Consider the following 27,664-nt stretch of genomic DNA (forward strand, 5'->3'; position numbering starts at 1 on the left):
TTAATTCATTTGAAACCCCTTGTTTACCACCCAGTGTATTTACTTGGAGATTTATAGGCACCTTCCACCTACCACAAATGAGGGAAATCATGCAACCTGTGTTTCTCTGGGTCAGGCTTACTATAATTTTTTCTAAGTCTTTCCATTTCCTTATGATTGGTACTATGTCACTCTTTCTGATGGATGAGTAGAATTGTATTGTGTATGTATACCACATCTTCTTGATCCATTAAACCTTCAAAAATGAACTCTCAATGACATAACACACTAATAAATAAATGGACTAAAACTTAAAGAAAGACTTCTCAGAAGAAGTAAAAATAGCTGGTAGACACATGAAGAAATGTTCAACATCTATGGTCATAAAGGAAATGCAAATCCAAACAACAGTCAGATTTCACCTCACCCCAGAGAAAATGGCCAGTATCAAGAAAACTAACAATGACAAATGCTGGCAGGGATGCAGCCAAAACTGCATTACATTGTTGGTAGAAATATAAGATTGTCCAAATACTCTGGAAAGTATGGAGGTTCCTCAAGAAGGTAAACATAGATCAATGCCACTCCTGGGTGTTCATCCAATAGACCACAGACAAGGCTACCCTAAAGCTACCAGCACAACCATGTTCACTGCAATATTATATATCATAGCCAAGATATGGCATCAACCCTGATCCCCCTCAATGAAATAGTGGGTTACTTTCAGTTTTGAATATATCCTCTTTACGGGGTGTCTCTCTGGCAGGCTCCTATTATATATCCAAAGGGACTAATTAGAGGAGGTCAGTATCCTCCCAAATTATAGCAAGAAGCACAAATTATAGGATTTACTGATCACAAAATGAGCCACATGGTTCTCTGATACTTCTCTTGGGATTTATTCATCTGGAAAATTGCCATCGTTATTAAGCAGCACATGTAGGTTAAAGGTACTTGAAGCTTATGATTTGGACAGGATCTTTTTTAAAAGAAAACATAATTACAAATGCAAAATTCCACATGAAAGTGAGTAAGAGAGAAAAGAGAGAGTAAGAGAGAAAAGAAATAACTATATTATAGTTATTTACAAACCAGTATTTTTAAAAGTTAAATCTTACTCATATATATGATAGGGAGAGAGAGAGAAGAGAGAGAGAGAAAGAAAGAGAGAGAGAGAGACAGAGATATGTTCCAAAACATTCCTTCAGTGTTTGTTTTTGGCTTCCACTGGGACATTTCCTTTTCTTCGTAGAATGTTGATTTAACCAATAATTTTGAAAATTTAATCTGAAAGGAAGGCATTCACAAGAATTGAATTTAATGTGTAAATTGCCATATGTTGTATTGAACTGTATAACACATAATTAAATTGCTCTTACAGTGTTGCCACTGAGTGTTCATAACACATCCTGCTTTGTTACTGGAACACTAGTTTCTTGAACTCCTGATTCTGCCAAGTGAAGTTCTTCATGTTTTTCTTTCTAGAACCACCACACTTTGTCAGAACAAATGGGCAAGGTTTCATTTTGTTCATGCTAAAGTAAGTGATACTGCAATGACTAACAGGCTAAAAAGTATATCAGTTCAAGATATATTTACTGCATAACATCAAAGATATGCTGTTGTACTTTTGCTACTTATTTTTTCCCTTGGGCTCGGGAATTCTGATAGACTACATATCATGCCATTTATACAAAAACCACATTTTGTGTTTATAATGGTTTCCACCATGGGAGATAACCTGCAATTTCACTAAGTATCAATGAGAATCAAATCTATTTAGCATTCTATAAATGTTTGGAGAGTAATGGTTCCGGAGTAAGTTTTGATTCCATGCATTTCAAACCTCATTCCTCTTCCATTTCCCTAGTGTTTCTGAAGTCCAAAGCAGAGGACATGTGTGTAGAGCAGTAGGACCTTTCATCTCTTTGAGTTACAACCAGAATGGTCAACATGGTGGGTGCTAGGGTTATTTCTAAAAGCCATTTTACACCAGGACAGTTAAATAGAGCTTAATGATGTTAAGAAAATGACTGAAGATACTCCACTAGCCCCAATTAAATGCCCCCAACTCATCTTTCCTCCAATACTGTCTCATGGTTGGATTAGAGGTATGGTTCAAGTGGTAAAATGTCTGCCTAGCAAGCACAAAGACCTGTTTAAGCCCCAGTACCACTACAACAACAAAAAATGTCCATGGCTGCTGCAACCCTCTGTGACATGTTCCTTGGGTCTTGCAAAGAACCAGGAAAACCAGGGATGCTGACATTTCAACTTCATTAGCTTCATGGTGAGTCAACCTCCATTCTGAGCTCTTATTTCATAAACATGTTGAGACTCAAGAGAAAAACCCAAATCAAGCAAAACTGCCATAGTGAAAACTTCAAATCAGTTCAAATGACAAATAATTCCTTGGTGTGTCAAAGTGTCTCATCTCCCTATAAGTGCCAGAATATCAGCCCTTACTATTTATTTGCGTGTTCTCAGGGGCCATTCCTGCTACCACCTATTGATTAGACTGGAAACATCTCTGTCTCCCTTCACAGACAGAATGGGCTCATGAGAGATCATGTTCCAATGATCAACTACCTATAAACAAAACAGCTTGCTAAATGGACTGAGCAAACTCCAGAAACTTTTCAAGAGATGAAGTGAATATGTTTTAAATTGCTAGAGGCAGACTTGCTGGCAAGATTTTCAAAACAAAGGTGAAAGCCAATAAAACAAAGCAAGCAAGAGCAAATAACTTCTCAATTTAATGTGCTCCCTGTCTATGCATGTTGGTCTTAAGACTACTAAACCTGTGTGTTCAGAAAAATCTCCTTGTGTAGCATCCTGTACTGAGAAGAGTATTCTGCAGACTGATCTCCTGAGATTCTCCTGAAAAAACCAATATGGTGATCTAGTGACTCTGGCAGAGGCTGCAGGCAATATTCTACTTGGAAATTTATCATGCACCTTGCCAAATTAAAGGCTCCAAGGATTGTGAAATCTAAAACCTACTTGTCCCAAATCTCTCATAAGATGCAAGGGAATTAAATTCATGGGCTAGACTTGGGGCACATTTTCTTGGCCTTGTTAGTGTTGAGGTTCTGTATTAACCATTCTCAAAAGTGGTAGCACTTTCCCCATTACCAATGTGTGCCAGTCACAGCCAATCTCCCTCTTCATCCTCAAGTTAGTACTGATGTTCCTTCTGACTAGAATTTTGTCCCTCCAAACACATATTTGCTGATTCCTTTACTTCATTCAACAGTGGTCAGAATTTAAATTTTCAGCCTGGTGCGAGTCATCCTAGCTACTCAGGAGGCTGAGATCTGAGAATTGTGGTTCAAAGCCAACTCAAGTAGAAAAGTATGCTAGTCTCCATCTCCAATTAACCGGTATGTACAAATAAATACATAAATCTGTTATTTGAGTTCATCTTATTGCTTATAATACTTTCACCAAATTTCAAAGCCCTGTTCTTTTGTGTGTGCACTGTAGGATTGTTGCCAATTGATATTCTTTTAGTTGACATAGGCTAATGGGCAAAGTCCAGAGGGGTCAAAGATACAAGTGCCACAGAAGTATAGCCTCCCAAACTCCAAAGAGTCCATTGTTTAATAGGCAGTGCTCTATTTACACTGTCAGTGATGCTCCATTTCAACAAAATACTATCCAAATAATTTAAGCAAATCACTTTTGATATTTTCGAGCATTGTAGCTTTGTTGTTCTGTTCTGTATGTGGTTAGGTGTTTCTGATATCAGTGCATGGTGCTTTGGCACCTTCTGATGAACTTTCACTGCTCTACAGTAAGTCGTTACAATGAGTCACTCTTAATGACTCATCAAACACATGCAGAATTCAGATCAGATGCCTGGTGGGTCTGGCATTTGCTTCAGTAGGTCACAGTTAGCTATGGTAGGCTTTGGGCCAGCTGTCACTAAGCATACTGTATAATAGATGGTATGACTATATAGCTTCTCAGGAATTTTCTCCTAAATGCCATCTTTTGCAAATGAACAGTGGGAGCTACTAAATAAATCAACAGGATGGAGAGAAAATGGGTGGGACAGATATAATCATAATATTCCATGTCCATATATGAAAATGGAATTTGGGAACTTGAGAGGATGGGTGGGGTTGGCAGAGGTGTGAGAGGACAATGGAAGAGATGACATTGATCAAGATGCATGGGATTCATAAATTGATATAGTGAATTTAAATCTCTTTGTTCAACTACAGATAATTTTTAAAATGTAAATAAAATGGGGCAAAACAATAAAATCACAGCGCATGTTAATTTTCAATGTCATTTCCACCCATTTTAACCAATGTAGATTTTATTTTCAGTATTGATTATTTCTATGTCACTTCCTCAGATGCCCTTTCTTCAATCCATTCAATAAAGTGGTCCCTAAATGCTTTGTTTCCCAAAGCCATGTCAGTTCATTCATGTCCATGATCAAAGACCACCAATTGTTCTCTTATCCCAGTTGCATAGTTCTTAGCAAAGCAGTTGTCTACAGCTTCAATTCTTTTTTAACTTTTTTTTGTTATTATAAAGGTGACATACAGAGGGGTTACAGTTACATAGGTCAGGTAAAGAGTGTATTTCTTTTTTTTTTTTTGGCCAGTCATGGGCCTTGGACTCAGGGCCTGAGCACTGTCCCTGGCTTCTTTTTGCTCAAGGCTAGCACTCTGCCACTTGAGCCACAGCGCCACTTCTGGCCGTTTTCTGTATATGTGGTACTGGGGAATCGAACCCAGGGCCTCATGTATATGAGGCAAGCTCTCTTGCCACTAGGCCATATCCCCAGCCCAAGAATGTATTTCTTTTTGGACAATGTCACCCCTTCCTTCACTCTCTCCCAATTTTTCTCAGTTTCAACTTTTAAAATATTCTGGCTTGAACCCTCTGTGATTCAGCTACTTTTGTCTTCCTTTTCCTCCATTAATCTTGCTTCCCCGTTGTCTGCTGGAGAAGGGCTTCCTAGGCTGCCCAAGCCCCAGATTTGGCTCAGATGTTATCTTCTTAATGAACTCAGCCCAACTCCCTGACAGGGAATTCATCTCTCTTCTGAGATTCCCTTGCACTTTGTTCCTATGTTGATCTGTGAGTTAACAGTATTGTCAGTTCCATGTTTACCTTTTTCCCTTACTTACTTCAGGGCAAGCATTCAATGAAGCTTTGCAAAACGGAATGAAACAGGAAAGAAAACATGACAGTCTAACAGCTGCCTAACATCTCCCTGGTAATGTCATCGGCTCTTGAAGGTTGTTTTGAAGATTGACACTTTACCAATTAGTATTCTGTTCAAGCTGAAAAAGCCTCAGAAAACTATCTCAATGGCAAGCAGATGAGGAGGAACCACACTACTCTTGGGGTTGGGGAGCCAAGACAAGCAAACTACAGTGACTGCAGACTTAATCTCAAGTGTGCTCATTCAGCAATGAAGGTATTTGTCTTCGAAGAGATAAGCCATCTGTGATTTCCTGCTCAGACAGTCCACCAGTCAGTCCTACAGTCTTATCACTTTGTAAATGAGGCTTCAGACTTTTCTCAGGCACTGGCTACCTAGCCACACATCATCTCCAATGGAAGAACTTGAGAAGCCCTGATGACAGCAGTGTGGGATGGGCTGTGCCGACCACTCACTAGCCGTCCAGAGGGGGCACAGATAGGGCAAGGACGTCAGGTCCCCCAGACGTACCCAAATTCTCCAAGAGATCTTTGGAGCAGAAGAATCAAGTTTACTTAGTCTAGCATCTTTGGAACTTTTTTTTTTAACTAAAGTAGCCCAAGACCAACAAAGTCGACAAGTTAGTCCACTTTAACATGTCAGTTTGTTATTCTTTTTCTACACCACTCACATCACGTCCATCAGGGCCACAAATAAGTGTGAACAGAGCAGAGATGACAATGTGAGCTATGACTAAAACAAAGATGGATGTGTCCAGGGCAGAAGGGTCACATCACCTTCCACACCACCACTGCCACTTGAGGCTGTTATCACTTTAAGTGTAAGGGACCTATTACTTAACTTTTCTTTGTATACTCAACATCTAGAGGTTGGATTCTAGTAGAATTAAATGTTCATTAAAAAAAAGGAATAAATCATACCAAGTGCCAGTGGCTCACCTCTGTAATCCTAGGTACTCAGGAGGCTGAGATCTGAAGATCAAAGTTTGAAGTTAACCCAGGCAGAAAAGTCTCCATTTCCAATTAACCAACAAAATACCCAGACTACAGGCATGGCCTAATTTAGTAGAGCTCCAGATCTGAGCAAGAAACCTCAGAGAAAACACAAGACTCCAAGTTCAAGCCCTAGTACTGGAGGTGAGGGGGGAGAAGAATAAGTGAAAAATTAAGAAGAATAAAGAAATAAATCAGTGCTCCACTCAGAGGACTCAGAGTATAGTATATCAGGAAGAGTTCTTGTAAAGAATCGTGTTTATCCCTCTTTAGTACTTATTAGATCAGCAATGTATAAGTAAAAATTTACATCTTTCTAGAGGTCTAAGCATGACTATTTTTAACTGTCAAATGGAGGAAATGTAAAAAAATATTTTTCTGTTTAGGAATATACAGGAAGAACACTTACTAAGAATGAGGTTTTGCTTGAAGTCAAGCGCTTCTTACTAGCTGAATACAAAGAAATGTCAGCTTCCTGGGATCATCCGATTCCTCCTAGATAAATACTAATCTCTACAAAAACTTGGGAGATTTGCTTTTTTGTTCCTTTACAATCTGTAACTGAGTTACAGTGTAACCTGCCAGTAGTCCTCTCTGAATTCATGGTGCTATTTAGACAGAGCAAAGTCCACAGAAAGTTCCACTGAGATGTGCTGAGCAAAGGCCAGAGCCCCAGAAGAAAACAGGTGCTGACTCTGAGCAACACTGCCCAGGTCCCAGGTGGGAATCCCATTGTCCCAGCAGAGTCTATGCCACCAGCAATGAGCTCTGTGCTTTCAGAATTCTTGAGAGAGCTCCCTGGTACATTCCTGTTGTTGGGGATCTTCCTGCCCGTGGCTTTGCTGCTGCTCCTTCTCATCGCCTACTTTAGGATCAAACTGGTAGAGGGTAAGTGTAAGGCCACATAAAGGGCTCAGATATCTTTTCCCATAGCACACCTCAGAAACACCCAATGCACCCCTAGTGTTCTGGGGAGGCCTGGAGAAACACACCTTAAGCCCTCTCTTGGGGAACTGGGCAAAGTTTGATCCTTTTAATTCCATAGATTGTGTGCTAGGATGTGAAGGGCTGCAGTAGTCCCTCACAAACTGAATCAGCAATTCTGGCATGGAGTTGCTTGCTTGTCTCTTAAGGCAAACGATTCACAAACGTGAAAACATACAGGATCTACATTCTCTCTGAGAGATGAAGTGTGTCTGTGAGCTCACAGGCATCCATGTGTCTCTCCATGTGTACACTCCCACAATTGCGTATTAATGCATACTTCTTTCTCAGCCATTGGACTTCTAGTCAGGAAGTGTTGCAAACATGTTTTGATAAATGTAAGCCCTAAAAGACAGATGATCAATCTTGGTATAAATTTCTCATGAGAGAATAGTGTTAAGGTGGAGGGAAAAATAGGGAAGGGGAAGAGAATTGCGTTTTCATTCTGTTAAAATTAAAACATAAAACTGAGCTGTGCTGTGGTTAAAAAAAAGTTAATCCTGGGGCTGGGGATATAGCCTAGTGGCAAGAGTGCCTGCCTCGGATACCCGAGGCCCTAGGTTCGATTCCCCAGCACCACATATACAGAAAACGGCCAGAAGCGGCGCTGTGGCTCAAGTGGCAGAGTGCTAGCCTTGAGCGGGAAGAAGCCAGGGACAGTGCTTAGGCCCTGAGTCCAAGGCCCAGGACTGGCCAAAAAAAAAAAGTTAATCCTGTACCAAATAGTATACCTACCATAGAGGTTAACTGTTTTAGCACTATCAACAAAAATCAATGTAGTTTCAAATTTTGAGGATGTCATGTTAAAACTACTAAAAAGTTTGAAGATTGCTCCTCGTTCACAGAAATGTGCCAAGTCCATGCAATGCTTTTGTATCTATTTTTAGATAATCTTAAACCATTAAACTATAATTACAACAGTAATAAGGATGAGAATTCAAACATAGAGGTATTCTAGGGGACATAGAATATGTTACAGAATCACAGTTCTCCTTTATAACTTACTCAAAAACCCTGTCACCTTTCATTTTGTGTGTCTCTTATTTATACACAGCTTTTGGGCAGTTTTTAGATGTTAATATTTTTATTGCTTTCATGAAATATGAGTACAAAGGGATTTCAATTAAACATGTTAATTTATGTGCACACTCCCCCAGTCTTTCCCATCGCCTCCCATCTCCAGTATCCTAGTTCAGTTTTCATGTCTGAACATAGTTATATCTCTGTATTCACCCACCATTTCTCTTTTCAGTCATCCAAGTCACATGTGATAAATTCTTTCCTTAATCAAGTTAATTCATCCTTCACTTCCCCAAGACCAGTCTGCTGGATGTTCTGCCATCCAGCCATTCATGAGTACTAAGCCCTAGAAAAAGCCTTCCAAAAAAGGGAGAGAAAATGAGAAAGCTTAGAATCTTAAGTACAGCTTCCCTTCAGCCTTCCATGTGGCTTACAACCCTTATCCTGCAAACATTCTCTTTCACAGTTATTGCAGTGACCATTCTTAGCTACGAGTATCCTAGGGTCCCAATGACTCCAAGAATCCTGGAGAGAAGACAAAGTGGCTGTCACAGTTAGGAACTTGAATGCTTCATGCAGTTTCCAGGCTTTATCTCCAGCTGCTTCTTTGCAAAGACAAAACTTCAGATCAAAAATTGTATCAAGCACGAAATGAGGCAAAGAACAGGTCACAGCTTTTCAAAGGTTCCACTGGCTTCTGCTCACCAGTTATGGTAAGTCTGATAAGTCTGTGGGGCAGCTGGCATTTGGAACAGATGCTTCAGAGAGTAGAGATTTCCTCATCTCTGGCAAAGCATCTATAATATATAGGCATGAATGAGTCTACAGTATTCTAGTTAGTTAAAATTATAAGCATGTCACACACACTCCTTCAAGGTGCTCTGGAAAAGCCATCTTGGATTTGGAAGTGTGACCTAATGTCCTATAGGAGAGGTACAGGGGTCAGCCATGAACCAGGCCTAGAGCTACAAGCCCAGTGTGTGCCCATCACTAACTACTGCACAATGACTCCTGACATCAGCATATCTCAGCCCATGTTAGTTGTCTAGACATCAAGTTACAGACAACAATTACAACCTTAAGTTTATAGCACAGCAAAGGCTGGAACTGCTTCTTAAAGTGCTGGGTGGAGGAACAGGAGGCTCCAAAGAACTATTTTTTTTTCCTACTTGCTTCTTTATTCTTCATTCTAAATTCTGGTATCTTAGTAAGCTTGTCCTGGTTCCCAGACTTTCTCACCATGGTGATAGATCCATAGTGGTTATGGATCTGTTCCTTTCCCCTTGAAGCCTTTGTTTTGCAGCATAGACCTAACCCCAAGGGGCAGCAAGAAGGTCAGCTTCACATGGGAACGGAAAGGGTCAGTGGGAAAGTCCTTTAGCCAGCTTTAAAACTCCTATGTATAGAGTTGACATCCATTCATTTATTCTACTACTCTACCTGCCTTAGTAAGTTTTCTCTTCCTACAACTGAATAACACATACTAGTCTATAAAAAATGAAATTTCTTACCTTTCTGGAGACTGGGAAGTATTCCTTTGGTGAAAGCCTTCTTGCTGGTGAGGACGATGCCAAGTTTCAAGGCATTTTTATGGCAAGAGGAGCTCCTCTAAGAGGCAGAGCTACTCATTTTCTATAACAAATCTGGTCTCATTAACCCACGCACTCACTTATGGAGCAGAGTTTTCATGACATCTTAAAGTTCCTGTCTGGACCAAAGTGTAAATACCTCTCCAAAGGGGAATGAATTTCCACATGAGCTTTTGTGTGGAACTAAAGCATGGCACTACCAAATACCAGTAATTACCTTAAATACTAGAGCAGACTTTAGCTATGGACTTTCAGGACTGAGAAAAAGCCATCTGACTCTTGAGAAACTACAAAAGGCACTGGACAAATATCATCCAGTTACAGATGTTGGAAATCTGATAGTCAAAGACTATTGTCTAGTCAGACCTGTCCTTTCTATGGTGTCTTTTAATAAATGTCAGAGCAAAGACAGGATCCTCACCAGGTGCCGGTGGTTCATGCCTGTAATCCTTGCTACTCAGCAGGCTGAGATCTGAGGACTGAGGTACAAAGCCAGTCCAAGCAGAAAAGTCCGTGAGACTCTTATGTCTAACTAACCACCAGAAAACCAGAAGCAGTGCTGTGGTTCAAAGTGGCAGAGCACTAGCCCTGAGCTAAAGAGCTCTGGGACAGTGCACAGGCTCTGAGTTCAAGCTCCACAACCAACCAACCAAAACAAACAAACAAAACACAGGATTGTCTAAATAGCTAACTGGTACCTCTGCAGTGGGATGAGCCACCTTCTCCATTGTCATCTACTTGGGATTGGCTGGCTCTCACTTAACTGTGCCTGGAACTTACAGTCTACAAATAAGTATTATGGCACCATTTCCTATGGCGTAACAATGTTATGACTATGAATCAATTATTTAGAGCAATGTAAGTCTCCTTTGAAACTGTTTAAAAATTATAGTTCTTTCTTAAGGAAAGATATTTTCCTAAGGAAAATGAGTAATATTCTCTCTCTAGTTTGAGGGCAAATGAAGTCTCAAAATAAAATATCACCAGTTTGTATCTCCATTTAGCAACAGCCACTTAAAAAGTGTAAACAGATGGGCAAATGTCATGTCTTTCATCTTCCAAGCAAGGCTACTTAGCAAGGCTAAGTGTAACTATTCCTGTTTTGTTCACTTAAGAGAAGGACATTGACAGATTAACTGGTTGCTCACAAAACCATGAGCCCTCCATTGTAAAAAACGAAACAAAACAAAAGAAACTAGCTTGCCTGTCTCATATACATCCTAGATTGTCAGACTAGGGGGCCATTTTAAGATGTGATGGAGAGCAGTGGAGGTATTGTAATCATTAAACATTAATCCCTACTCTTCATGCTTGTGGAGGTAATGGTGCATGTAAATTTAATTAGTAAGTAGAGAACATCCATTTTCTCACAGAGGAAGAAAATTTCCTAATATCCTGCACTCTACAGTCTGTGTCAATTGTCTTGATAAGTAGCTGAGGTCTGACTCTTAAACTTTCCATAGCCGAACCCTCCATCAATCACTGCCATGAACATTTGACATTTCCTAGAGTAGAAGTTTATTATCTTATCTCTGTAAGTCCCAACACTCTAAGACTTCTACTTCTACTGTTATCCAGCTTCTAATCTATCATCACCCTGATCAAGAACACATTATTCTTTAAAAGGGCCATTTATAAATGAATACTCATTAATAAAAACAATTGGGGAAGTCATGTTGTGTATCAGTATGGTAGAGGACTAGCTGTGAGCAAAAGAGCTAAGGAACAGCACCCAGATCCTGAGTTCAAGCCCTGTGACCAAACAAAATAAAACAATTAAAAAAATGAAGAAAAATTGGGTCTCGAGTGCCTTGAAGTTGTACAGAATTAGGTCCAAAATAAGGGAAGCTAGTTAGTCGGGATCAGGCTTTCTACAACTTGTATTCTAAGACAGACAACTAAAATATTGAAATTAGACCAGGCAGCCAAGCATCTTTCACTGAAAAGACCTATTTACATTTCAGTCATCAGCAATCAAAAATGGAAAAGTCAATTCTTTGGAAAGAGTAGAATAACTTGAAATGTAGCAGAATGACATTGCTAAGAGCTCAGACATCAGAGCCAAATGACCTGGTTTGAACTCCAGCTCTGTAACAATAAGCTTCCTCATCCATAAAGTAAAATAACAGCTGAGCACAGATATAGCATTGCTGTGGGCACACACAGGTGTTTTCATAATAATGTCAACAATTGCCATTAGCCCTTTATGTCTTATATATCCCAGGAAGTCAGCATTTGTGTCAGTATGATAATTGGTAAAATTGTCTCAGAGCAATTCAGTAAAGCACCCTAAGTCACTTACCTCAAAAGTAGTGTACTGGACATAAACCCTGGAGTTCTGACCACTAGATAGGATGAATTTATTTAACCCAGACAAATAAATTTACCACCACCAACTTGAAAGTCAACCTATGGAAGCAAACATTTTCAGAAAAGCTTTAACTGATTTGATTATTTCTGTAATAGAACTAATTGTACATAATGGTAGTGATTTCTCCACATAAAGATCTACTCCTATGTCCGAGAAATATTTCACCATGACTAAACAGGAAAGCCTCATTCATTGCTTCTAGAATTTCCCACAATAACAAGCTCAGGTGTCTTCAAGGATTACCTGCTAATTAATATTGCTCTTCTTTCTCTATATACCGTTTGTAATAGATCTCCTGAAATAAAATGTTCCATTTGCAAGCTTTTTTAGGAGAGGTATGAACTATTTGATTTCTCTTGCTCTCCAGATGGTATCAGCACACAGTTTAGTTGCAGGATAGATGGCTCATTTTAGGTTGAAGTTTTCCTGTTCGTTCTATTCCAGTTTTCTACTCAATTTCCTTATTCACTCATTATCCAGGTTACATGTACACTTCTACTATTTGTACCCAGGTCGCTCACTTGAAGGATCAGCTGTGTTGTTAAAGAAATGATTCCTATTTCAGTGAGTCCATATTCTAAGAATGGGGCCATCTTAAAGGAGCAAATAGCAAACCACCTGTGGAAAAGCAATGTAACCCAGTGGCTGAAGTCAGATTGTCTGGGATCATATCCTGGACCCATGAGTTTCTGTGGTGTTGAGAAAACTGCTTCATTTTGATAACTGTCTGCCCAAGCTGCTCATCAATAAGTTAAGAATAATAATGGTGCCCAGCTGGGACCATCATGACAAGAATGAAAGGGCTGTGCAGTATGTCTGGGAGACAGCAAGTTCACAATGGATACTGGCAAGTACATCTTCAGACTTAAGCATACAGACTTTCTCTTGAGTAAGATAAGCATTCATGGAGGCCTAGAATACACAGAGTATTTTCTTTCTGGGCATATAAAGTACTAGGCTAGAAATAAATTGCATAGACTTGATGAGGAAGAAAATGCTCAGTATAGTTCTACAAATATGTTTAAATGGGTATGGTGATGCGTGCCTGTGATACCAGCACTCAGGACGCTGAGGCATGAGCCTGTCTGGACTACATATGGGGACCATGTCTCAAAACACAACAACAACAACAACAACAAAAAAACCATATTTATCATCTCCTTTGAGATTTAGAAGTTCAGTCTCGGCTTAATTGTAATTCTGAAAACAAAACTTTTAAAAAGCAAAACATTATCAGCTGGCTGTATGTGTTGGTGATGGTCAAGAAAACATGTTGAGAATGAGTCTCAAAGCTGAGGATCAAATTTGGCTAAGGCCAGAAACAATAGTTGAAGCTACAGGAAGAATTCACAGCAAGATAATGTACAATAGAAGCAGAGAAAGGGAAGTGGAAAAATGTCAGTATGTCATAATTAAGAGTCAATAACAGCCTTTAATATTTTACTGGCTTTAATTGAAGTAATCTCAGGAATTAAGGAACATGAAGTTTGAAAAAAGTTGAAGTACTTAGTTATCAGTAAAAGATACCAAAAGGTAAGAGGGTTAAGACTAATTTGGCTTGCCTAAATACATTTTGGGGAGGGAGCATCAGAGCCCCTATTTTACTCAGGTCCATATCCTCCACACACGGTTTAACTAAATCAACACAATCTGCCCAATGTGCTGTTCTTAGCATGTAACAATTATGACAGTGGTCATTTGTCCACACTATGTGGCTAAAGAGGTGAGAGAGGACCTACCACAGAACCTGCCCTGAAGACCTGGGTAGAAAATCACTGAGTCACCAGAGCTGGAAATGCACCAGTAACCACTTATAAACTGTAAAGCACCCATAATATTCAATTGTCTCCAAATCACTAATGGATATTTTTCTTTTCAGTTAATGAAGAACTGTGGCAGATTGCTGGTTGCCAATACAAATGCAAGGATGGCTCTTCCTGTACCAGAGAAAGGAACAAATCCAACTGCTGGGACCCGTCAATGGCTAAAGCACAATGAATTCCTACTTGTCACGAAGCAATGGTTAACTGTTTAACTAAAAAGCTGGTTGCTAAACTAGAACCACAACAAAGAAAGAAGACGAAGGTGCCTAATCAGAATCACACTGAGAAGTGGTATCTAGGATCCATAAGGACTTCTGGGAAACTGCTGTGACACTACTACTGCAAGTACAAAGAATATAAAGGTTTTGTGGGGTATGTTCAATGGACTGGACATTTTATAATTTTGTATCTTTTACTGTTACCATGTTTAGTCTAAAAGAAGTATTCTGTATAATAAAATCTGTAGACAGAATCACTTACAGACAAGCCTGATTTACTCACAATTACTTATACAGGGCTTTGACCAAGCATGGTCAAAAATAATCAAGAAAAATTGCAAACGTTTTAATTCCCATTGTGCACATTGCATCTATTGATGTGACGCCCCCAATCCCACACGATCACCAGTTAGCTGTATTTAAATTGTCATGGAGTCCACTGGGTTTTCTAACTTTGTGAAAATCAGCCTCCCAAAAAGCAAACAATGCTCAATGTGCTCAATTTAAATAACATAAAATTTGAGATTAAAGATAATCACCTTTCTTTAGGGGAAACTGGGCAGTGTTGTTGGAAAAATGAACTCTATGCATCCTAAGCATCCTCGGTATTGAAAACGTTTCCTTGGAAACAGCCAAGAGTCCACTGTAATTCTACAGAAACCCACATTATTCTGATGTTACAGGGGAAGAAAATCTGGGAGAGTAAAGCATTAGCAACAGAGCATGTATAGACAACCTACACAGATCCCTCCCACCTGCTCTTCTACAGGCCAGCAATTCTTTCATGACACCATGCCTGAGTTTTCAAACCTGCATCTCTCCTTCTCCAACTGCTTTCACATATCATCAACGTTTCACATATCATCAAGGCACACAATAACGAAGTCTCAACATGAGGCCGACTGGATATACTGACAATTTAATACTAGGGAAAGGAAAAGGGGAAAGAAGTCAACATGTCTCTAGCAACCTTCTTCTCTTTTGATGGAAACTCTGAAAAGCCAACATAGGTAACTGAAAAAAAAAAATTTAATATGCTAACTGAAATATATATATGTACACACATATTTTTATTTTTTCCTAGCTACCAATGATAAATCACACTTAATACTTCCTAAAGTCAACTATATTGCAATCTTTTTACATGAGTTTAACAGATTATTAGGGTGATTCATTTTATGAAGGAAGAAGTCCAATCACCAGCAAGACATGTAGGAGTTTCGGTAGTGACACAGTCACACAAAAAGTGCTGTGAACAACCATGCCAGAAGGCAGAATGTGTGCTCAGTGGAGGATTTTGTTTCTTCCCTTCAACCACACACTAATTCTTTATGCCTATCCAGCTTGTTTGCATTTCTTGCATAGTATCACCCAATTATCAACTGACAACCTTAGTTTCTCTGTTTTGTAGTATTCGATTAAAATGAAAATGCCTGCTTTTTAGACTCAGGTAATCTATAACAGAACACATACCATATGGAAAGAATAACACTATTCTTTCAGTCCTGAGAGGGATCTTCTTAGCCCCAGATGGAGTCAGCTTGTATAAAAATGTTGTCTTTAACAGGAGGTGTGAAAGGACACCTCATCTTCCCATCTCAGGCAGCTGCTAGACAAATCTGAGGTTCAGTCATCATGGTTTGCTCCATTTTTTTCTCCCAAATATAGGCACGTTGAACTCTGGTGGATGCCTGCATGTCAGCTCAGCGGCTTTGTAGCAATGATCTTGAAATACCAACGTGTTCTACAATAAGCCTAATCAAGTAGTTTAAAGCAAGATCTATTTTGTCTCTGTTGAGCAAAATGAGTGTAAGGGATCTCCAGTAAATGCATGTTTGTGAATGTTTTCATATATATATATATATATATATATGTATGAACACAGTAACATGTTAGTTTCCACTGAGAAAAGTTCTAGGGTTTCGTTACCATCTGCTTGAAGGCACTGTGAACAATTTGTCTAACCATCTACCGAGAATGGTCAGTTAGCTCCTGGGTCATACCATAGCTCCCCTTCTCCCTCCCCCCTTTCTAAGGTTCTTTGGCAAAACTGAATCTGAGAAACCAGAATTTATGTTTAATCTTCAGAATTCATAATGTTAAAACGTATTTGGTGGATCCGTTTTGTGATTTTTCCTAAGAAGAAAAACTTCCAAAGCATGCTCAAGATATTCTTACCTTCTGACTGTATAATTTAATGGCTACTGTGTTTATCAGAAATTATCAAGCATGGGGAACCCTTTTAGTGCCATTGGAATATTTACAACATGATTAAGAGCCATATAAAATTATCAACAGGCCAATGAGAAGCAAGTAGTTCTGTTCTACCATTTATCAAATAATTCTGTGGGCCTTATAGGCCCTTTGGGTCAGATGTTCCCCACCTGATTTAAACAATGGCATAGAGCTGTGCATGAATGACAAGCCAAATAAAGCAGGAAACATACACTCAAAAATTTTTGAGCATAGTGATTCATACCTGTAATTCTAGCTACCAGGAAGGTGGCAATAAGAAGGATTGTGTCTCTAAGCCAGCCTGAGCAAAAAGTTAGTGAGAGAGGTGAGGAAAATAAGTCAAAAATGTGGTAATGTGTGTAATCCCAATTACATGGGAGGCCACATCAGAAAAACAATTGAAGTAAAAAAGGCTGGGGGCATCTCAATTGATAGAGTACCTGCCTACCAAGTGTGATGCCCTTAGTTCAAACTAGAACTTCTGAGATCTTTACCTATATCTATGTTCCTACCTGCACACATACTGTCTAGTAGATTTTATCTCAATATCTCACTCATTGATCTGCTTCCCTGTTTATTCTATCAGGGATTTGGAAGCCTAATGTCAAGTGAGATTATGACACCGTGAGAAATCATTTGTGCTTTGTTGAGAATGTCACCCATGGCTACTTACCAACATTATTCAAAATGGCTCATTGGTTAATATGACCCAAAGATGCTCTTGATGCTTAAGAGCTGTGTAGGCTTAATAAAATGTAATCTTAACTGAACACTGCATTGCCTAGAGCTCACAGGTATTGCAAAGACAAGCTTTGTTGTCTTCACTGCCAATGCCATTTGATATATGGAAGAATACCAGAGAAAAATCAGGCTATGATCTAAATGTGCATGTTACACATGCAAGCGTTCTAATGAGACATAGATTTACAGAACTGCATTGGTTCCATAATAGCTCTAAGGCTTGGCTTGCTGCGATAGAAGCAACAATTATAAAGTGAGAAAGGCTTCTGACAAGCTGAGATATAATTTAGTGGGAACAAATCCCAACAATGACATTTGTGCCAATTATATTCACTGCACTCATTTTAAATCTACAGGAAGAAATATATAACATTTCAAAAGAAATATACCCTGTTGGCCATTTGCTGTAGAATGTTTAAAGGAAAACAGAACTTCACACACAAATCAGATGTGCTTTGGCAAAAGCTCTGTATTAAGCCAGCTCTTTCCACTTGATGCAGTCCTCAGCTTTAAGTTGCAGTGGACACAAAGTGAAGCAGGATGTGAAGCAGAGAAACAGGATTCAGAGGGAATAGCTAAAATACTCACTGAAAGCCAAACACAGACAATGTAAAGAAAACAAGCCAAAACATGCCTCAGAGAACTTGTACAAGCTAGGATGGAACCAGCCAGAAGGAACCTTGCACACAGAACTTTAGATTACAAACTTTCAGCATGGCTTTCATTATCTAAATAGATGATGCTGGCAGTACCATCAAGTTCTATGACAGAGATGAAAAGGGAATTAAAACGTTAACAGTGTCCAATCCAACATCCTACAATCCTAGGGCTTCTCATAGGAACTATCATGCTGATTTATTTTTATAAAAAGAAAAAGGATACATTTAGAGAATAAACAAACTTTATTTTATAACAGTATTACAGAAAGCAAAATATCATTTAATACAACTTGAAGCAGCTATAAATCTAATCTGGCATTATAACTATACACAGGGTCAAAAGCAAGGGGAAAATGTTCAATACAGTTAATAAGAAGTTCCTATTAGGTCTCTGGTGTCAGCTTTAAACAGCATCACTTTCTTAGACAAACAAAAATCCCACCACAACCCCCTATTCCTCTCTTCTCCTCAGCATCCTCAAACCCATGTAGATCTTCCAGCTATCTGAAAGAGATAGACCTGCTCAATCACAGGAGGTCAGTTTTACATATAGACAAAGAGGTTTAATACAAAGCAGGTTTTCTACCCAATGTTCAAATGATGGAGAAAGTATGGAAATTTGGAAGTGTTAAGAAAGAAAGCACTAAGGTTTTAAGCTGCCGGAACATTTTAGTAGAAGGGAGGACAGTTTCTCTTTTCCTCCCTCCTATTCTGGAATGGTGTGAATGGCATGTGGGAAGTACTGGCACTGTGGTCTGATAAAGTCCTCGAACACAGTGCATGGTCATAAGCGTCTTAATTCTCCAGTCTGGAGATTCTCTGACTCTCTACTCAAAGTAAAAAGTCACAGGACTGGAAAGTCAAAAGGGTTCAATATAAAAAACATCCCTAGTAAAATTTTCAAACATTAGAAAAATTTAAAGATGTAAGAAATGCTTTTAATTGGTATTAATATTTTCTTATACAGCATATTTACTGTAATCTGAAAAATCTGTAAATATTTACTGTAAGAATTCGATGGAAAAAGATGGAAGAAGGAAAACCACTCTTTTAAATTAGTCACAGAGGTTCCTTTCTGCATAACAGCACCTGTTCAAGTGAACAGCACCTCACCAGCTTGGGCTGGCTTTGTTCACTGTCATCGGGGTAAATGAGTCATAAAAAGCAGGTGGTTGTATACAAAGTAAAGAGGAAACAAAAACAAAATCCCTTAATTAAAAAAGTAAGAAACAAGAATATTAAGAAGTGGTTATAAAATAAAATATTAAAAATGCACGAGAATAGTATAGACCAGAGCTGTTAAGGTAAGGTTTGGTGTTGGCATTTTAATTCTTCAGGCTCTTGGTCATTGTTACCAGTTGTAGCACAAATTTGCTGGAGTAGTGATGTGGCATTAAGACTCGGAATGGTCAAAATTCTTCAGGTTCACAAAGCTTAATGTTGTCTATAAAGTGATTTTCTAGGAGAGGAAAAAAAGAGACAAGGTTTAAATATTTCAAAGAGATTTTTTTAAAAAAATGTTTCAAACAATCAAGTTATATGCATGTAGGTCTACCGTAAACAATACACTACCAACATACAAGAATGAGGGTATTCCAAACTTGAGAGCCTTAAAACTTCAAGACAATTGACAAACACACTGCAACTGGCAATTAAGTACACTAAGATTTAAGTAACACAAATCAGAACCCATTTACATAGTAATGTGCTTCCTGCTCTCTGGTTTTCCCTTCTGCAGTTTCCATTATTTATAGACAACTGTAGGCCAAAAATACTACATGGGAAATTCCACAAATAAACATTTCTTAGGTTTAAAATTGACTTCTGTAAGAGGATGAAATCACACCCTACCCCACCCAGTGTAGGCATCATCCTCGGTCTACTGTATGCCTGCTGCACATGCTGCCTTCCCATTGGGCACTTGCAGCTGTCTCAAGTTACCAGATCAACTGTCATAGTAGTGCAGCACCTCCCTTTCAAAGAAACCTTATTTTCTTAATAATATCCCCAAAGTCAGTTCTAATGCTGATGATTTAGATATCCCACAGAGAAGCTATAAAGTGCCTTTCTAAGTGAAAAGGGAATGGGAGGAAACAGCATATACAGGATCAGTACTATCCAGTTTTGAATATTCCCCTCGGGTAAGGGAGAATTACTATAAGAAAAACAAGCCAAGGGATGGAAATGTGGCTTGAGAGGTAAAATGCCTGCAAGCCAGCTAAACAAACGAACAATATAAACTCAGAGAGGGAGAAAGCCAACGTGCATTTTCACTTCGCTGCAGTGAACAGAAAAGGATGTTTCGGGGGAAGGGAAATGATGGAAGTAAAAAGCATACAGCATTATGATACTAAGTGAAAAGACGTTATATGGGGAGGATTAAGGCAGGAATGAAGGGGAAGAAGTTGGTTGTGGGTGCTGGTGACTCACGTCTCTAATCCTAGTGACTCAGGATGATGAGATGAAGATGAAATTCAAAACCAAACTAATCAGGAAAAAGCCTCAACTGGAGGTATAGCTCAAGTGGTGGAATGCCAGCCATAATTTTTTTTTTAAGCAAATTGAAAACAAGGCCCTGAGTTTAAGTGTACAAAAATAAAAGAAGATATTATTATACAGTTAAGTGTAGGTACAGTGAGCAACAGATGGTAACGCAAGAAATATTAGGTCTATTCTTTGAATAAATTCACAAAGAGCATCTACACAAAAAGAGTAGCTGGCAGTCTACTGCTGTGATCCATACTAGAATGTAAGATCCTGAGAGAGGCAAGGTAGGTCTAAGAGGCAATGGGCTTGACAGTTCATATAGGGCACAGCCCAGGAAAGGTGTTTGCAATGGTTTCTCCCCTGTTTCTGAGGATATATTTGTTGTGTCCTGATTCATATTTCTAACACATTGCTGTAGCTGCAGTGTAGTAAATAGGTTACAGGCAGAAAGTAATAGAGGCAGGAACCCTAGTTAGAAGCCTGGATGAAGAAATAGCAAAGGCCAAGTGTTAATCACTAGATTCAAGGACCCAGGTTTGAGTGGCTGCCACAAGTTGAGAGGCACAAATGAAAAGGAGTCATCATACAGTGATAAAAAAGGAATATCAGAGATGATTATGAAGTTCATCCTCTACAACATAAGAAAAAAAGAACAATGGGCTCATTAGGACTGCAGTGTAGATTTGGAGGCAGCACAAAGAAATCTAAGTAAAATCCAAACTAACTTTCATGACAGATAAGAAAAAAACAAAAGACATAGGCTTGGGAAAGCCCACAATCAAGGGTATTATATAGACAAGAAAAAGGACTAAAAAATAAGAATGGTGTGTTGTTCCTAAAAGTGAAAAGGATTTCTGAGAGTTGGGAAATTTGACAATTATAAGTAATTACAGAGTTGAGTGGAAAGTGGTAATTAAAGTCCTATCCAAAAGACATTGATTGGGCTGGGAATATGGTCTAGTGGCAAGAGTGCTTGTGTCGTATACATGAGGCCCTGGGTTCGATTCCTCAGCACCACATATACAGAAAATGGCCAGAAGTGGTGCTGTGGCTCAAGTGGCAGAGTGCTAGCCTTGAGCAAAAAAGAAGCCAGGGACAGTGCTCAGGCCCTGAGTTCACGGCCTAGGACTGGCCAAAAAAAACAGAACAAAACAAAAGACATTGATCTCAAGTCAATTTGAGTGCAGTCTTTTAGCTAGATAAAATAGGTCATATTTAGAAGGGGTAAAGAAAGATCCTCCCTATCATTTAGATGTATCACAAATAATATAGCATCGTGATTATTCAGGACAGATTGATTAATCAAGTTCATTGTTTCTAATCCTGTTTTCTGCCTTAGGCCATTTCATTACTCATTATTAATTCTGTTTGATCCTAGGCAGAGGAAATCAATGGAGAAAACACAAACTATTTTTTAGGCTAGCAATTAGGGAGGGAAATGTCAGGGTGGAGGGACGAGAGGAAATGGACAAAGCTACCAATCAAACAGTACTGGGAAGTATCTGAGACCTTCAGTCAGCTACCTGCCCTAGCTCTTCAAGAACTAATATTTCTGCTCTTAGTGAATATGAACCACATGTTTAACAAACCTGCCATTTTGCCTATCTTATATTAAAAAGATAGAACTCTTGGCCTACTGAAATAATAGTTTGGAGATAATAGTTTAAATATGCAACTAAGTCCTACCCTTTTGTTAGTTTTCCTATCAGTAAAAATAAAATAAATAAATAAATATGCGACTAAGATAGAAGAAAAATAAAGACCGTGAGGAGCTCCTGTTGTCAGTAGTCCCTGAAAGCCCAGGGAACATGATTCTATTCTCCATTTTCTCTAGGCTCTGTCACTTTATTTCTTTAGATCTATTTTCATTGAAAATAAAAATTCCAATTTGTAATGAGTTATAAGTTTGTAAAGGAAAGCTAAACTTACCTGTTTCTAAGTCATAACAGGAAACTAATTCACAAAAAACTGAAGATAGATTTTGATATAAAAAGGAAAACCTTCAAATTTGATGATCTAAATATAAAGACACAGTTACCCATATAAACTCAAATTTTATTTGCATCTATTTATTCACAGTAAATGCTAGAAAGTGTACTTTTTCTGACAGTATTACAAATAATAACTTGATATGCCCTAGTATTCTAAACAGCTTTCAGAATCAAATTAATAACTTTCATTTTGAATGATAAATGCATTTATTTTCTCATTCTTCAAAAAATATTAAGTAAACTGTATTTGGGTATTCTTAATTAGATAGTGAAGAATCAGAACAGAACACTCAGACTCCGTATTGTTCTAGATATATAAGGAGTAACTTACTGTATGAAGCTGTAAAGCTTTGTTTTGTCTTAGTGGTATGGGGTTTCAATTCAGGGGCTTGGACTTGCTAGGCAAGTCCCCACTACTGAGCCACACCTCCAGCCCTCTGTGCTCTCAGCCATTTCTGCTTCAGTTTGGCCTTGGGTAGGCTCTCACCCCTTTGCTAAGGTCAGTCCTGGATCCACTAGAATCACAATCCTACCACCTCCACCTCCTGAGAGGCTGGAACCACAGGTATATGTTACTGCACCTTGCTTGTGTGTTGAGTTGGCTTTCAATTAACAACAATGTGTTGTTAACTTTTTGCATGGGCTGGCCTCAAACTGAAATACTCAACTTTCATCTCTGCCTCCTAAGTATCTAGGATTACAAGTGTACACCACCCCTGTATTAAGCTTTGTTATTTATATATCATGTAATATTTTTATTCTTCTTGCATTAAAACACAGAAACATGTTCTTAAATACTAAGCACATACTTCGTAAACTGGGGAGGCAAAAAGATACAGAAGGAATTACTTATGTCTTTGATATACAAACAAAATGTTTCCTTTCCTTTTTTGTATCTATAATATTTGGTAACCTTTCATAGACTACATTTTGGATCTAATTAATTGATCACATATCCCAACCAAACTGAACAATAGGCACTGATCTTCAGGTTAAGTGCTGTAAAAGTTTCAAGAGATCTTCCTTTTCCTTCTTTTTTTTTCTTTAATTCTATCTCATATTATAGAAGTCTGAACATCTTTCCTTTGTCAATATGAACTGACAGGAATTAATTATAAGCAATTACTCAGCTTTTCATGTATAAGGTTCATTCTGAGTTTGCACAATCACACTGTTAAGTATGGATTATACATTATAAACCAGAACTGTGGCTAAATGAACAAAAATACTCTGACTATAGAATGCCACTCAGCACTCTGGCTACTGAAGTCCCATTCCTAGCATGAGTCCTCTTCTTTGGGGCAATGTGGGACTAGATCAATGTAGCTAAACTGCATCTAATTAAAGGTGCTACGCCATTCAAGGGCCCTTACTGGTTGAATACTTTGCATGAAGTTTCAGAGAGTTCTCTACCATAGGGTTCCTGATAAGCAGCGTTCCTTTGGAAGCCAACAGGTATATACTTCTCTGTAAAGAAAGAGTACTGTCCCCCAGGGTCAACATGTAAATGAACAGCTTGTGACTAGTTTGGGCTCAGTTCAGCCAGCAAATTAAGTTGGCTAGACAGTTAATGCTAATTTCCTGTTTGACTTTTGAGTTCCTGTTTCTCAGCCCTGAACAACACTATGACTTTGAAATGTTGGCCTGAACACAGTACCATTTTGTTTAGAAATTGTAGTGTTACTGTATGCACAATAACACAAAAAGTGATGCTTCTAATTTAGAGCTACTTAACTATGTACTTTGGGACTAGGATTCAAGGTACAACAGTTTACTAGCTTTTAATAACACTACCACCACTTCAACCTGCTTCATGAAATCTATTTCTCTCCATATTCTCAGATGAATACAGGAAGAGATGACGGAAAGCAAAAGGCTTGGTCACTATTTGGGGATTCTTGAAGACTCTGCCTGTAAAGTCGTGTTCAGCCATTCAGGGCTCCTTCCTGACCATCTGACTAAGATTGTTCCAGCAATCCCAAAGATCAGGCTCATTCTCTATGAGGTTTTAACTACTTGATTACGCTCTTGGAGCTGTCTTTCCTCACAGCTTATGTGACCTTCTTGTCTTACCTACCACCTTTGCTGCTCCCCTTCTACTTCTGGTTCCCTAGGCTTCAGTTCTCAGCTAATCCCAGTAACACCTTGCAAACTGTAGGATCCATCACTCCACACGCTTGCAGACCCCTCACTCCTGCACACATATGTCAAACATCTTTCCTGCAAGACTTGACTATTCAACCAAATGGCTATATGTAACTCTGCAAGTCACAAGAAGGCTTACAACTTGCCTTGTAAATGAACCCTCCTGTAAATTCAATTACTAACCCTCGCTTGCAGATGACGACACTGAGGCAGAGAAAAATAATCTGCCCAGATCACATTACTAGGAAGTCAAGTTGAATCCAGCAAACTTGTTCTATTACATTCCCTCAACAATGTTCCAATCAACAACTTCCAATCAGAGTGTGTGTGTGTGTGTGACAGAGAGAGAGACATATACACACAGACAGACAGACAGACAGAGATAGAGATAGAAAGTGTTTCTTATAATGAACTCCATGTTATGGAGACAATTGTTCTATCACAGTTGTAACTACTTTCAACGTCCCATGTGTATCTGTAGCTTCTATTATTGATAATGTTCTTGTATCACCTTCCTGTGGTTCTACCTACACTATATCTGTAATCTTATCTGAGTATATTGGAAACCGTGTATACTGGTATTGGAACTTGGAAATTGAAAGGGAATACCAAAATTGAGAGACACAGGGTAAAAAAAGACAAACAACTACAAAAGCAATACTTGCAAAACTGTTTGGTGCAAGGGAACTGAACATCTCAGGGGGGGAAAGGGTAAAGGGGAGTGGGTATGAGGGACAAGGTAACAAACAGTACAAGAAATGTATCCAATGCCTAACGTATGAAACTGTAACCTCTCTGTACATCAGTTTGATAATAAAAATTTGAAAAAAAAAAAAAAAGAAAGTGTTTCTTATAGATTCACTTAAAAACAAAAAAAAACTTCCTCCAGAATCACCTTTCCTTGAGAAGGAAAAAGAAGCCCCTGTATTCCATAATTCAAATAATAGATGCAATCATGAACTCCTTTGCTCAAGTCAAAAACCTAGGAGTGATGTGTGATTCTATTCTGTCTTCCCTACTCCCTTTACTTTCATTCCCATTACTCTCTACAGGGCCCTGTGATCAGCCACACTTGACCCTAAACTGGTCCTGAACTATTATTAGGTTCAGTGTTCCCGACCTCCTACATATCTTGAAGCTTCATGAAGGTTTCCATGAAATTTTCCATGAGAAAACATCTCTGACATCCCATTCTCATTTAGACATCTCTCTTTTTTGTTTTCACTCCAGATTCAGAGCATAGTACTTCAGAAACTAAAACTATTCAGCTACTATCAATTTATTTTTCTTGATCAAAAACCTCACTTGTTATTTCTGGGCTAAAACAGTAGCTGAAATCCAATGAGCATTATACACATACTTATATAATGAACAAATATATGAATGAATGAATGAATGAATGAATGAATGAATGAATGAAACAAGTGAATGGATAAGTAACTGCTCTTCAGCCTGTTGTGTCTCCTGGCTGCTCACTGTTCTCAGATGAAAAAGTAGGTTGTTCCTCTTCTGCCTGGGCGTCAGTTGTTACTACGTAAGTTGAGAGGCCACCTGAAGGCTAAATTCAGATCTCCCATAATGCCAACTGAAGTGGAGTTAAGTGTACTCCTGTGCTGTGGCTCATTCTTTTTGGGACCACACAGAACATACTACCAAAGCATGCACACCTCTCTTCCTTTTAGGGCAGTGTGATAACATCACTGCAAGCAACGTAAGGCTGCTAATATTTTGTGCCCATTTAGGGGTAAATAAATATATTTGATATGAATGTATTTATATATAATTTATATTTGATATAAATACATTTATATCAAATATACATCCAAATATATCTGATATAAACTGATAGGAGGAAACAGTCCTTGAAAGAACATTTTAAAAAGCCACAAAGATTGAGTGAAGTGCTTCTGTGAAGTATGTTTTTCTTGTTAACAGTGTTTGCACTGGCTTTTAAGCTGCCTACCATCAGCTAAGAAAGGCAAGCGTGGGAGGCCCTTCCTCTGTAGATTGTTCTCTAGCAGTGTTTGTCCTCCCTTCCTCCACTTTCAATGTTTGATCAAAAGCTTAGGTTATTCCAAAGAGTGAGGTCAATTTAGAAGGGCAGTTTTACCTGCCTAAAGAAGGAAGTAACAAACAGATGGTAAATAGTTACTCTTTTCTAACTTTCAGACATTGTCCCGGTTCTGTTCTTTGCCTTGGTTTACCTACTGCCTCTCTGGGATCCTGGCAGGGCAGCTATAAGGCAGGGCATACAAAATCTTCCTAGCTCTGATAGCCACCAGCAAAGGGAAATTTTCAAGAGAGACTGTAGCTAGTGTAGGGGTAGAGATATTAAAATGACTTTGGGACACTGAGGTGATTCTGATTTATTCTTCAAACTCAGACATTTTCCCTAAACTAATGGTACTACAGTTTGTTCTCTCATCACCACACTGATTCATAAAAGTAGTTTTACCATATATCCTACATGGTAAGACCTGCTTTTCAAAACCCTATGGTATAATAAAGAATAATTAAATTCTTGATTTCATTAGTCTTTAGATATCACATGGAAGCATTATATTAACTAATGCCCAACCATTGCCTGTTAAGATTGCTTCAAAAATTTTTGCTAGTATATATTTTAATGTGACAAATGTTTATCGCTAAGATAAATTCCTAAAAGTAGTTTAAATGTAGACATGTGTAAGGTGTTTTGAAACTTATTTTGTCAAACTGTTTTCTAGGAAGTATTCATTTGTATAGCAGTAATGTATGTATACTTTCTTCCTATAACTCTCTCAACATTGGTCAAAAATTGAAGTTTTGCCAAATTTACAGGTGAAAACTGGTCTATGAATTTTTATTTTGTGTTGATCTGAGCAATAATAAAACTAGCTTTATTTATATTTTACATAGTTTCCATGTTTTAACTGTTCAATTCTACTCCTTTTATAACTAAAATCTACAAATTTTCTTGGTTATATATTTTAGTTCTTTATATCCATGACATTAACTGTACTTTCTCTAGCCAGATGTATTAAGTTTTATCATTTATCCTTTCCTCTTTTCCCTTAAGTTTTCAGCTTTTACACAAGCTTTTACATAAGCAGTCTATTCCTTTCTTGCTTACTCTTTCATGCACAAGTTTTAATGTCTGTAATTTTTTCAAATTTAATTAATCTCCTTAATACCCCTCCTACTAAAAATCTCTCAAATGAGAGGACCTTTAATGCTCACAATGATTCCTCAAAGGATCATTG

At 38.4% G+C, this 27,664-nt stretch overlaps 1 protein-coding gene across 10 annotated transcripts in view; it reads right to left on the minus strand.

Moving 5' to 3' along the window:
• Positions 1 to 18,019: 18,019 nt before the first annotated feature.
• The window catches only part of Epb41l2 (erythrocyte membrane protein band 4.1 like 2), a 171,839-nt gene continuing 162,194 nt past the window's right edge, over positions 18,020 to 27,664 (minus strand). For all 10 annotated transcript variants that reach the window (XM_048354080.1, XM_048354079.1, XM_048354078.1 and 7 more), the window contains one exon: positions 18,020 to 19,258. The gene's annotated coding sequence lies outside the window, so the exon portion shown is untranslated. The remainder of the gene's footprint in view (positions 19,259 to 27,664) is intronic.

This window comes from Perognathus longimembris, chromosome 9 (genome assembly GCF_023159225.1).
Source record: "Perognathus longimembris pacificus isolate PPM17 chromosome 9, ASM2315922v1, whole genome shotgun sequence".
NCBI classification, from domain to species: domain Eukaryota; kingdom Metazoa; phylum Chordata; class Mammalia; order Rodentia; family Heteromyidae; genus Perognathus; species Perognathus longimembris.